The following is a 12,998-nucleotide window of genomic DNA, read 5'->3' as shown; positions in this document are numbered from 1 at the left end:
ACTAGATGCCAGGTCTGTACTGTCAGCAGATGGAATCCTAACAAAGAGCAGAAATGGTGACATATTTCTACAGACTAAACGACTGACGGAAGGACCATATTCAATTAAATAAAATATTCTTGGTCCCTGATAAGTATTTCTCAGAATCTGTTCCTTATGCATCACAGCTGGAGCTAACTGAAAGACTGTTTGGGTGACCTCAAATGTGCATTTCCATGTTCTCAGAAGGTTAAATTAAGATAAAGTCTGAATTTCCAAATAGCCTAAATGCTTGCTTTTCCCAGTGTTGTAAGTCAGGACTGTGGGGTTTTTGTTTGTTTATTTTTTTAATCCTTATAGATTTGTATGCGTAAACTTAATTTCAGATTAATTAAGATTGGTATCTGGGAATACTCAGGATTTTGGAAAACGTTTAGAAAATGCTCAGTGACAGAAGTGTAAGTAGCTTGGGTCATTCCTTCTGAGTCTCCCAAAGCTCTCATGCCCTTATTGTCCCATCATCTTAGCAGCTCCACAGGGCCATAAACGGGGGTCAGGTCCATCCATTCCACACTCACCCAACCAATATTTCCAAAATTTCCCACCTTCAACTTGCTCCTATTTCAATGTTTAACATGCCACTGAAGTCCAAAAATGTAGTCCTGCACATCACATCAACTAGATGAACCTAAACCAAATTGCCCGCTTGTTTGTTTGTTTGTTTTGGGGGGGGGGGGGAGGGAGGGACACGACACACGACAACACTAAGAACAGTTCCTGATTAGCTCAGATTTAGTGGGGAAAAAAAGTCTTTGGCCACAGACTTGCACATGCAATATTTGAAGTTGAAACGGTTCCTAGATTTATTTTGGGGAGGGAGGCAAAAGGAAAGGGCCATGAAAAACAGAAGTATGCTACACATAATATACATCATCTTTTAGAATTTAGTATGACATGACAACTGACTAACCAGCACATCCATTTGGCTTAATTGAAACAGCAAACTAAAACATAAACTAACTGTATCTCAAGGCCCCCTTAAAAATTACATTCTATATCTCACTGAACCATGTATATTTTAAGGTGAAAAAATGTAAAGACAGCTGCTCAAACCATAATTAGAATAGTGTAGTATGAAGGTAGGAGGGATAAAATTATTCCACATTTTGTAGACTCTATCCCATTCAGGAGACACTGGCAGCTGCTTACAAAAAAAAATCTGTTCTATACATACTCACACACTAAGCTGTGAAGGTTTTCTAAATGTAGCATGCAACTCGAACTTGATCGTGCATCACAGGCTTTAGATATGAAAACGACCTTATTGAAAGGTAGTAGAGAGATGTAGGTACTTACCATTCCATTTCTCCAGGAAAGTCTGCTGCAGCACTACGTAAAACCATAATCAAGACCCATTTGAGAAGTTTTGCTATGAACTAGAGTTTCCAGGACTCTGAGGATGCTACTTCAGACTTGCTTCTTCTTTTCTTCTGCACTGCCTGAACTTGGGACGTGTCACTGAGGAGCCCCTTCCCCCAACAATCAGGTCCCACAAAAAGAACAAGCCATTTACACTCTGGATTTTGAGAAATGAAGTTTCCCTGCAGCCTGACCTGTTGGAGCATCCATTTCGTATCTGAATGTCAAATATATACAATACTAACAAGGAGACGGGGGAGAAGGGGAGAAAATAGCACAGCCCTTCCTATCTCTTCTCAGAATTGATGCCACACATTCCCGACAAGTATTTGTACAAACGCTTGGATACCGTAGGATACGGTGCTCCCACTTAGTTTAAGAGAAATCCCCTATGCTTCAAATTGAGTATACTGGCAATAGCAGTACAATCTTTCAAACCAGTGGAAACTTCATGGGCAAAGGAAACAGAGACATTCAGCCTGCTCAGAATTACCTCCACTTCTCACCGTGGCATAGAGCAGCCCATCCTGGCCCACAGCATGTGGCCAGAGCACGGCTGGACTCAGAGGATCCCCAGATGGAAGAATGACTTTTAGGGGCCACTAGCAACTCAGCAAAATTTAAAGCAGCCCTAATGGTGCTCTAAAGTATGTACAATAGCATAGGTTCTACATAAACAGCAAGACAAAGACAAGTGTCTTGATACGAGCCGAACCAGAACCACTGTCTGACACGAAGATAATACGACTTGTTCACGAGGTAGTTGAGTGTTCTAGCAACAAAAAATAATGCTTGAAATGGGTTGGAGAAGAACAGACAAGGGAGAAAATCATCTGCTTTTCAGGACCAGGACTGGCCTCTATTTGAAGCAGTAGAGATCCCTAAAGGGTGATTATGGGCGGAAGTGTGGTTATTTAAAGACAGTCACTTTCAGGAACCCATCTTCAGTTTCAGATCCCATTTTGGTTTCTAACTGCCAGCCCTGCAAACCCAAAACACTCATTTAGTTGTAAACGAAGCACATTGGAGCTGGAAGCCATGAAAATTCAACCGTAAAAATAGGACCCACAGCAGAGAGTCCTGCACAGAGCCACTATAACATAACCACACTTGGAATTCTTCTGGCACTCTGAAGATACAGCACAAGGACTTTGGGGACAGTTCACTTCCAGATGCTTCAAGTTTTTGCTCACGGGATGAGGTCTGCAGATTACTCTCTTCTCCTCTTCAAACTTTTCATCTGACTTTAAACTCTGAAGCAAAAGGGTTAGGAGAAAAATGCCTCAGCCAGTGATCAAAGATTAATCCAACAGTCAAATTACCAACTAATGACATTTTCAGTTCCCTTATCACTCAGTCACAACCTAGCCAAATCCTAGAGCTATCCCAGAATAACTGTGCCTCGTATGATTGCTTAGTCATCTTCCTTGGCTTCTAAACAGTTACAAACCAATTCGGACGGCACTCAAATCTTCCTGTGAGCAGTGGAGTCCTGCTGATATACTGCAAACATCTGGAAGAATGAGAGCAGGCAAAAGCACACTGCTCTGAAAAAAACCAAGGGGGGGGGGGGCAGAGCATTCCTTAACTGACTGATAGTAACTATATCTTTTGGCACTGCTATCACTGTCTAAATTCTCAATAACTTCCTTCCTATATTCTTGCATAAATGCAGTAACCTTATTGTGCAATGCACAGGACTGAGCTACACCAGTGTCTCTCTCTCTCGACAAGACAAGTATCCTGGTATTGTGCCTAGAATCTCCCAGCTGGTCTTTAAAAAAATAAAAATAAAAAGTTGTTCTGTCATCACTCTTATCCTCCAAATTATTATTATTGCAGCTCCTAGGAGTCCCGGTCATGGACCAGAGCCCAATTGTGGTACGCATTGTACAAATACAGAGCAAAAAGATAGTCCCTGCCAAAGAACCGTAGGGCTAGAAGGGTCCTTGACCAGTCATCTAGTCCAACCCCTGCACTGAGACTGGAAGAACTAAACCTAAACTATCCTGACAGGTGTTTTTCTTAAAAACCTCCAACGATGCAGATTCCACAACCTTCCTAGGTAACCTGTTCCAGTGCTTAACGACGCTTATAGTTAGAAAGCTTTTCCTAATATCTAACCTTGCTGAAGATTAAGCCTATTACTCCTTGTTCTACCTTCAGCGGACACGGAGAACAATTGATCAGCAGCCTACCTTATAATAGTTCTTAACAGATTGAAGAGATTAGATCCACCCCCCTCCCAGCCATCTTTTCTCAAGGCTAAGCATGCCCTCTCCTTTAAAAAACAAAAACAAATGCACACATTCTGATGGGTCAAATTTTCTAAACCTTTTGTCATTTTTTATCTCCTCCAGACTTTTGTCAATTTGTCCACACCTTTTAAGGGTGTGTCTACACTGCACTACAGTGTTTCAGCAGCATGCAGAGTACATACCTCTGTAGTCCCCATCCCCGCCACTCCCAGCATGGGTCTAAACCAGGGATTCTCAAACTGGGCGCTGTGACCCTTCAGGGGGTTGCAAGGTTATTACGGCAGGGGTTGCGAGCTGTTAGCCCCCACACATGCCGGTAAGGGTGACATTGCATGGGGGGGGGTCCACGATTTGGGGGTATTGTCACAGCCTGAAATATTTTCAAATGGGGTCCCAGCAAAAAAAGTTTGAGAACCCCTGGTCTAAACAGCAGTGTACCCAGAGCGGTTGGCTTGGGCAAGTAAAGATATGCCAGAAGGGGGTGGGTATGTAAGCGAGTACGTACCCTACACAGCTCTCTGCTCACCAGAGCCATGCCTCCCATGTTTACAGCGCTATTTTTAGCAGTGTAGTGTCCCATTGCCTCCTTGCTGCCACCGCCTTTCCCTGTCGCAGGAAAAAGACTCCAGCAGCGGGAAAAGGCTCTGGTAAGCGGGATTCCCTGTGGCTCCCTGGAGAAGTCTTCCACTGACACATGGCAGACATAACAGTTTGGATGGAGCTTGCTTTTCACCATGGCATGTAAAGGAGATGTAGCCTAAGTGTAAGCTTTCAAAGAGCTTACAATCTAAGATAAGAGACAATGCATGGACGGACAGACAGACCGGGAGTACTTCCGCTCTAATGCCATTGTTTATACCAACATCCAATTGTACAAGAAATGCTAGAAAAGTTGTAGGAGTTTTGGAAATAAGAGGTCAAGGAATCCAAAATATATGCATAATTGCATTTCTATTGATCTAACCTACGACAGAGGTTATGAATGCAGCTTGTAACTCAGGTACCCAAGCTGCTTCCAGAAAGCCACCAAGAAACAATCCAGTCCTCATCAGAGTCAGTTCACATATATTGCAGGGGGAAAGCAGCATGAATCTTGTATGCATATACCTGTAGTTGAAAGGACATCAATTTCCAATTGTCTTTAGATGTTATATGGGTGGTTCAGAGGCTTCTAAGTCAAGCTTTGTTTTCTCTGGGTTGACATACACTGAACGGCCTGAACATCCACAGATTAGCCTTATCAACCTTTCCACATAGTTAATATGCACAGTCCAGAACAGAAAAAGCAGTGGTGTCGGAACAATTTTATAATGGGGGTGCTGATGGTGGAAACCATGTATTTGGGTTACTACTACTTCAAGCCAGTAGGTGCAGTTGCACCCCCAACATCCCTCGTTCCAGCACCTATGGAAAAGAGAAAGTGTATGGAGCGGCTGAAGTTCAAGTGGTGTCACATAGTAAAGATTGAGGAAATTAACACAAAGCCCAGTTTCCTGATAGTGATGCTTTAAGTGACTGACTAGGTCCTGTAACATCAGCACTACCTGTATACTTGAAAGATAGTATTCCAGGGAGAGAAATCACAGGAGAAATTTCAAAGGGATATTTTTAAAATGGATTTTCTACCCAAAAAAAGGGAGGGGCTGCTGATTCGGATTTGAGGGGTGGGTGCTGAAAGTAAACATCAACAGATACAAAAATCAAAGTAATCCTGTTCAGAGTAGATTGGACACAGGGGTATCTGGAACTCTGGAGGCTGGTGTCCACTAATGCTCCTAAGGTGAAGCCACTCCGGTAGAACCTCTGGTGGGAAGTTTAAAGAAAGAAGAACAGTGTAGGCCAAGTTTAAGACTACCAGTTACCTCTGGGAAGAAGTCCATTAGGAACAGTAATCAAGACTGACTAGAACTGTCACCGCTTGATTTACTGTTATTTACCAACCCTAACCAAAGTTTATGGGAAAATCCTGCCAGCATGTCAGTGAAAGCAAGGGCGTTCACTCTACATGCTGCTGGAGGCATTACCACCTGTAATAGGAATTAACACCACAATAAGATGTGTGGCTTGCAAGCATTACAGGTTTACGGATATATTACAACCTACAAAAGGTAACCAGCACAGTGACTTGCAAAGAAGTGACCCACAAAATGATGCACAAAGAAAACACAGGGTGTGGGTCATTTTTATTCCATAGTCTTTAGAAGTCGTCTTTGGGAAAAAGACTTCACCTGCTTCTCTCCTCCCTCCCCCCAATATCAGGAATTCAGGTCTTAGCCATCTAGGATAAACACAGTAGAGATAGAGAGCTACAGAATGATTAGGTTTATGGTATCACAGATAGCAAGAAAGTGATTTATATTAAAACTGTTTAAACTTCAAATCAAAAGTTAACCACTACATATCCCCACCACAGTTACAGGCCAAGATAGCTCCCAGTCCATTTCCCTGGGTCCTCCAAAAAGACCACTAGCAAAGACCAAGGAGACTTGATATTTCTCAGTTATAAAAAAAGAGCAGAAAAGAAACCTTCCAGACTTTGCACCCACCCACCCACCCACGAGCAACTCCAAACCAACCACCTTTCGTGTGACACCTTAAGGGAAATTACTAATATCAAAATCCTACAGCGACGGTTCAGGACGAGGACTAAAAAGGACTAGGAGGTTTTTAATTAATTTTAATAGACAGATCTATTCACATAATTATAACCTCTCCTCCACACACCTACTGTTTCTCCCCCCCATTCCAGTGACCTTGGGCAAAAATAGACAAGCCCACTCCTCTTTGTAGTTTCACTTTCTGTTGTTATTTCACACACTAACAGGATGCTGCAACGTTTGAGTGCAGAACACTACAAGGGAGTGTAATTCCTTTAGTAACAGAGGGTCTCTGTTTAAGATTTTATTAGCACTGTACTTGTCAAAACAAGCTTTTACAAAGCCTAGCACCTATATTTAGGGCCTCAGTTGACCTGACAGTGTCCCTTTAAGCTCATTTATAAAGATTAATTTATTTATTCAAATATAATCTAATTAAATCACAGCACTCCTGAGCAGAGCCAGTATCAGTGAAGCAGTTATTCTGCTGGTCTGTTTGTGTGCAAAGAATCCAACACAAGTTACTTCTAGCTCCCCTGGGAAGCAAATTCACAATAGAGGAATTACACAGAATACGGAGGCATGAACAATTCCTGTATTTGTTTCAAGTGGGGCCAGGATCTGAACTGCTGTTCCCCTGCCCCAACCAAAAGCTGATTCTTAATTTTGCTGGAGAAGCTGAAGTATATTTCAGCACAGCACATGTCACTCATTCAACCTAGACCAGTCGGAAATAAGGCAGTCATTGAACATTTCCGATGGGGGGGATTTACTCTACAGCACGGTGGTCAGGGCATTGGCCTGGGATGTGGGAGACCCAGATTCAAGTCTCTGCTCTGCCTGAATCAGAGTGATATGGGATGGAAAAGCTCTCCTCTGAATCCTAATTTTTACGGTAATCAAACAAGCAAGTAGAAGATGAAAATGCTGTCAAACATGATGTTCTCATCATTCTCTTCCCCACCACCATCACACTCCACCTTCACAATTTAGCACAATCAACACTTACTTAGTATGTAAGTTCTTTGGGGCAGGAACCATATTTGTTCCATGTTTGTACAGCACCTAGCACAATGGAGTTCCACTCTACAAAAGGGGCTGCTAAGTGCTAGAGTTAAACAAATAAATAGCAGCAAAGTTGGATTTGGCTAGAGGATATATTTAGATCAGAAATTCACAGTCTTACTGGTTTAAAACAGTCTCATAATTTATTCTTAGTGCCCCATTCATCTGGTGGGCATGCGACTTTGCAGAGACTCTCAAAAATCATACCACAGTGTCAGTCTGTAAACTGTTCGGTTCTGCTACTTTTTGCCACTCACTAACTGAGCAAGAGTTAAGAGCTAGATTTCCCTTAATATTTATTATAATGCTTTGGACACAGCACATGCAAGAGTATGATTTTACTTGATTTGCTAAATATTTACTATTGTATAGTCTGCCCCAAAACAAACTACAAGCAGCCTGATCGGAGGGGAAAGTTGCCAGAATTCAATGCAACTTCCTTATATTTCTCTTCTATCGTCCTTCAGAATGTTTTACAAGTTTCTATATTTTATATATAACTATTTTACTTCTTTTCCCACATAAATGCTTTCATTCTTCAGCTCTCTCCAGCACAGTAACAGTCTTACAATTAAAGTATAGAGTACTTTAGAGTATAAAGTAAAGTACATTTTCCACACAGCCACTGAAGTCAGTAAAGAATTGCAGTTTCTAAAACAGTTTTGTTAAGCACCAATTATTTTATGGTAACCAGGTTCAAGTAGTGATTCGCATACTTTGACCTATGATCATCTAATCTCAAATACGTGGAGTAAGGAATGATGTTTAAAAAAAGCTGTTATATGGTTAACTGAACAATCTCACTGCTGTATGCAGGCTTGAGAAAAATCTTGCCCTTCCCCTTTCAACAATTTTAACAAAACTTGGCCTGCACAGCTTTGTTAACTGAACATTTCTTAATTGTATCCTTCCCTTCCACCCCCAGCCACACAAACAATTGAGCATTTTTTTTATTTAACATTTCTTCCCTCCTCATCCTTAGATCAGAAAGGATTTAAGAAGAGTTTAAAGCATATTTAAAAGACTGACTACAGTAGACGGTTAAATTTAAAAAAGCAATAATAAAAATAATGTCTAGTTAACAAATCCTCAGGTCATTTGCATTCTTATCCAAACACAACCTTTCCTCACTATGAGTTATACGCAAAAGTTATATTTTAATCATAGCATACAAAAAGCAACATCAGCATAAGATGTAAGAGCAAAAATGTAGTAAAGCCAGTTATACCGCCTACTCATGGATGGAAACTGCAACCAAAATTAGACAGAAGCTCCACAAGGCAGATAATCACTTCCAATCCAAACTTACAAATTGTTAGGGATCTACTTTGAGAAGAGTGGAACCCAAACACACCTGAAGAAAGGTGTAATGTACCAACCAAATATCTTTTTGACCTTCATGGCAACCACTTACGATTTTTAAGCAACATTTTTCTTTATTTGTTTCCAACATTTACTAAACTGAAAGCATGTGTATTCTTATACATAACTAAGAAGGTTAAAAGCAATTAGGCGGTTAAGGATGCTAAATGACAACAATGTAGTTTATGGGAAACGTGCTGTGATAGGCGGTATTATAAAACCCTTAAAAACCCAGACAGAAGCCTATGGCATCACTTGTAGAGCTCGAGCACTTCAGACAAGATAAACAGTTAAGGACTTCAGTCTGACACAGTCCATTATAGAAGAAAAGGACAGCGCAAATCAGTCTGTAGTCTGACCTCCCCAAAATCATTGCTGATCTCAAAATATAGACAGCATAGCTTTTGAAAAAGAAATGTAATTATACACTATCCAGCCTAAAACGCAATTGCACTTTCATACCATAATAATAATGCTATACACTTTTCCTATTAAACTACACAAATTATTCTAAAGAAAAAGCAGGAAGTATTTTTCTAAGATATTCTATTGTCAGTTGATATTAATTGATATTTTCCATTTGATCGTATGTACAAAGTATTCCGATATCACAATCAAGATAAAAGTTACAATATAAAACCAACAATTTATGGGACAGTTAAGGTTGTTATATTGTAATGAAATATGCATAATATGCATTTCTTTAAGAGAAATGCATTCATTTGGTGCACAATTTGAGGTGTAAGAGGTCTTTAACTTGTCATGTCCTTGCTTTTAAATAATTGGGTTAGTAAAAATGTTTTAGTTATAGGCAAGTGTATATTGTCATACAGAATCCCTAGCTTTTTTTAAAAAAATACCCAAGATACCCCTTCTTCAATCCCTATCTTTCTTTTCAATTTTAAAAGTACTTCCCTGTGCCAAAAGAATAAAAATGAAACTGGACGTACCAGTCAGATTATTAAAGTAGTTCGTAAGTCTCCAGAGTTCATTATAATGAATTACATTACAGAGTGCTCTACATTTTGCACTTTTCAACTTAGTCAATGAAAACCGTCTATTTCACAAAAAGATTTTCAGCACTAGCACAATCCTGCAACACTTTGGCTGCCAGGGAATTGTTCATTTTTAAAATATATTAGTTAATCCACGGGATTTTTTTTAAAGTTTTGGAAATTCTTTTAAACAGAGTTTGGGGCAAATTTGATTTGACTGTCCTTTTAAGGTGTGTTTGTGTCTTAATTTATTATAAAAAAATCCAATTTACTTTGATATTTTTGCTTCTATAGATTTGGATCCCGACTGCTTTGCTGCCCAATTGTTAAAAGAGGAGGTGTTTTTTAAGACAAACTTCTCATTTTCTGAGGGAATTTACAATGTTAAACTGCCTTCTGATGTTATGAGGTCACAATAGGCAGTTTATAAAGATCTCCAAGAGAATCAGTTCATAAAGCAGAGTTTTACCAACATTAGTCTAGTGGCTAAATAATGATTAATTCTGTATATAGCATGCTCGTTGTACAGCTGTCACTGCAAATCAAGAGATGGACCCATTATGGAAAGAGTTATTTCCAAAATATACAGCATAGTAGCTTTCTTTTTTTCCCCTCAGATCTTTAAATACGCTTCCAGAACTTCCAAAGACATCAAGGTTTATTTATAAATCTGTGATTCTGAAGCTTTGAAGTAGGAATTAGTCAACTAGTACAAAGCATCTTCTTAGAAAAATGACTTAAATGTACTCTATATTGTTGAAAAATAAAAAGCTTTTTAGATATCCTTATATTATGCATACAGCAAAACGTAAGTGCAGAATGTTTGCATTTTGAAGTTTAATTTTAAGGAGCAGCTTGCTAGCATGTCCTCCAAAACTTTCTATGGTGCACCCCAATCAACTACAGAGACACCTACCTATAATAATTCATAGACATGCTTAATTCAGTTTCAGATAAATTGCAATTTAGCCAAATTACTGCTAGAGCCCTATGAAAGCTGTTATTAGTTTAAGCTGGACATTCTTAAGACTCAGTTTCCCTTCCTTCCTTCCCATAAAGAAATACAAAGGCAGAAAGTACCAAACATTCTTTCATTTCAAGTAGGGTGACCCGATGTCCCAATTTCATTGGGCCAGTCCCAATATTCAGGGCTTCTTCTTAAATAGGTGTCTATTACCCCTCACCCCATCCCAATTTTTCACACTTACTATCTGGTCACACTAATTTAAAGTCACTCCTGTACCTAGTGACTATGCAGCTTACACCTGCAGTCTAAGGAACACACATCTCCCCCAAAATAGTCGATCACATTCATTGCTTACATTAATCCAAGGAAGGTTTCCTTTCTCTCATTAATTTTTTATATATAGTGCCTCTTGATTTGAGGGGAAAGCCGCACATAATCCACAGCCAAGGAATTCATAAGCAAGATGTCGGTGCTTGAACTAAATATTTAAAAGGACAGCAGGCAACATCTTTTAGGGAGGTTCAGAGACCCAAGGAAAGCGTTTTCTTGAAACACAATATTAGGTTCATTCTAGTATTTTCCAAAGGCTAAAAGTCGCCCCTAGCAAGCACGGTTTTGTAATATCCAAAGACGACTGTTTCAGAGGCAAGGAAATCTCTCCATTTTTCTCCACACGCCCCCTTCATTTTCAACACTGCAAGTGTTAAGGAGCAAGCTACATTAAACTTAAGCTCCCCCCAGAAAAACCAGAGCAGCACAGCAGTCTCTCAGGGCCTGAACACGTGAGGTGCTGAGCTCTCTCAATTCCCAGGCCACAGTGCATCCCACAGGCCCAGCGGTCTCTATTCTCGGCTGGCTGAAAACTATTTACAAGGCTAATCACCACTCAGAACAGCACCAGAGAGCATAACCAAGGCCCTGAAATAGCCACATGCCCAGCCCGGGGCTCCCCATACCCCCTTAATGGCCGTTGGGAGGGGAGAGGGGGGATAGTAAATAAGTCACTGGATCACTCACACGATCACTCACACAGCATCCTAAGCCACCGCCCCCCAATAAATCCCACCGCATATGCCCCGCCCCTCAGTGAAACAGACAAGGGCAGGTCTGGAGCCAGACTTCGGCTTCCTTCCCCACGGGCTGGGCCTCCTAGGAGGTTCCTCACGCACCCCATCCCACCCCCAGGGTGCCCCCCCTCCCCCAAGGGAGCCCCCACCCCCTCAGGGATCCCCCCCAGGCAACCCCAGGACAGGCCCCTCCCCTCAGAGCTCAACCCGAGGGAGGGGGGCCCCTCCCCCACACACACCAGCGCGCCCCCCGCGCGGGATCCCCCCGGAGCCCAGCCCGAGCCGAGCAGGGTTCGTCCCCCTCCCCCCGCCGGGGCCTAGCCGGGGCGGGCGCTGCGCGTGCGGCTCCCCCCGGGCGAACCCGGCCGGCTCCGGCGGCCACTCACCCTGCAGCGGAGGCGGCGGCGGGCCCGGGTGGAGCCGCGAATCCCGCAACGGCGGCGGCGGAGGAGGAGGCGGAGCAGCCGGGCCGGTCCCTGCGAGGCGGCGGCTGCCTGGCAGGAAGGGGAGCGCGGGGCGGGGAGCAGGAGGCGGCACCGGCACGTTCACGGCGTCCGCCGGCCCGGCCCCCTCCCGCCGCCCGGCCCGTTAAAGGCGCAGGGCCCAGGCCGAGCCGGGGGCGCCGCCTGTCTCACGAGCCGCCCCTCCGGACCCGGACCCGGGATCCCCTGCCGGAGCCCCGCCCGCCCGCGGCGATCCCGCAGGCTGACACCCCCACCCCAGACCCGCCCCCAGACGGATCCCCGAGGCTGAGACCCTGCCCGCCCGTGGAGATTGCCCCGGCCATCTCCCAGCCACAGACCTCGCCTGCGGGGATTCCCCCAGACACCCGCTGGGGTCCCCTCCCAGGATCCCCCCTACTGGATCCCCCAGCCTGAGACCCCACCCACCCACAGGGATTCCCCCAGCCAGAGACCCCCGCCTGCGGGGATTCCCCCAGACACTTCCTGGGATCCCCTCCCAGGACCCCACCCACTGGATCCCCCAGCCGGAGACCCCCCCCCCCACTGGAATTCCCCCCAGCTCATCCCCACAAGGATCCCCCAGCCGGAGACCCCCTCCCGCCTGTGGAGATTCCCCTCACACACCCCTTGGGATCCCCCAGCCTGAGATCCTTCCTGCGGAGATTCCCCTCACACACCCCTTGGGATCCTGCAGCCTGAGAACCCCCCCATTGGGATTCCCTGAGACACCTTCTTGGATCTCCCACCAGAGAACCTGCCCATGGGGATTACCCCAGACGCCCCCCAGAGGGATCCCTTACCCTGAGACCCCCCAACAGGATTCCC

The 12,998-nt window shown here is 43.6% G+C and overlaps 1 protein-coding gene across 11 annotated transcripts in view; it reads right to left on the bottom strand.

The window, feature by feature from the left end:
- The window catches only part of KTN1 (kinectin 1), a 105,416-nt gene extending 93,075 nt beyond the window's left edge, over positions 1–12,341 (bottom strand). For 4 of the 11 annotated variants that reach the window (XM_067554827.1, XM_067554832.1, XM_067554829.1 and 1 more), the window contains exon 1: positions 12,096–12,339. The gene's annotated coding sequence lies outside the window, so the exon portion shown is untranslated. Of the gene's footprint in view, positions 1–12,095 lie in introns of all 11 variants that reach the window. The other 7 variants (XM_067554831.1, XM_067554835.1, XM_067554836.1 and 4 more) reach the window with 5 other exon arrangements.
- Positions 12,342–12,998: the final 657 nt, after the last annotated feature.

Source organism: Emydura macquarii, unplaced genomic scaffold (genome assembly GCF_026122565.2).
Source record: "Emydura macquarii macquarii isolate MOO-44397 ecotype Brisbane River unplaced genomic scaffold, CSIRO-AGI_Emac_v2 contig_1551, whole genome shotgun sequence".
Taxonomy (NCBI): Eukaryota; Metazoa; Chordata; order Testudines; family Chelidae; genus Emydura; species Emydura macquarii.
Note: the sequence above shows the minus strand (reverse complement) of the source record. Positions and strands in the feature narration are given on the sequence as shown.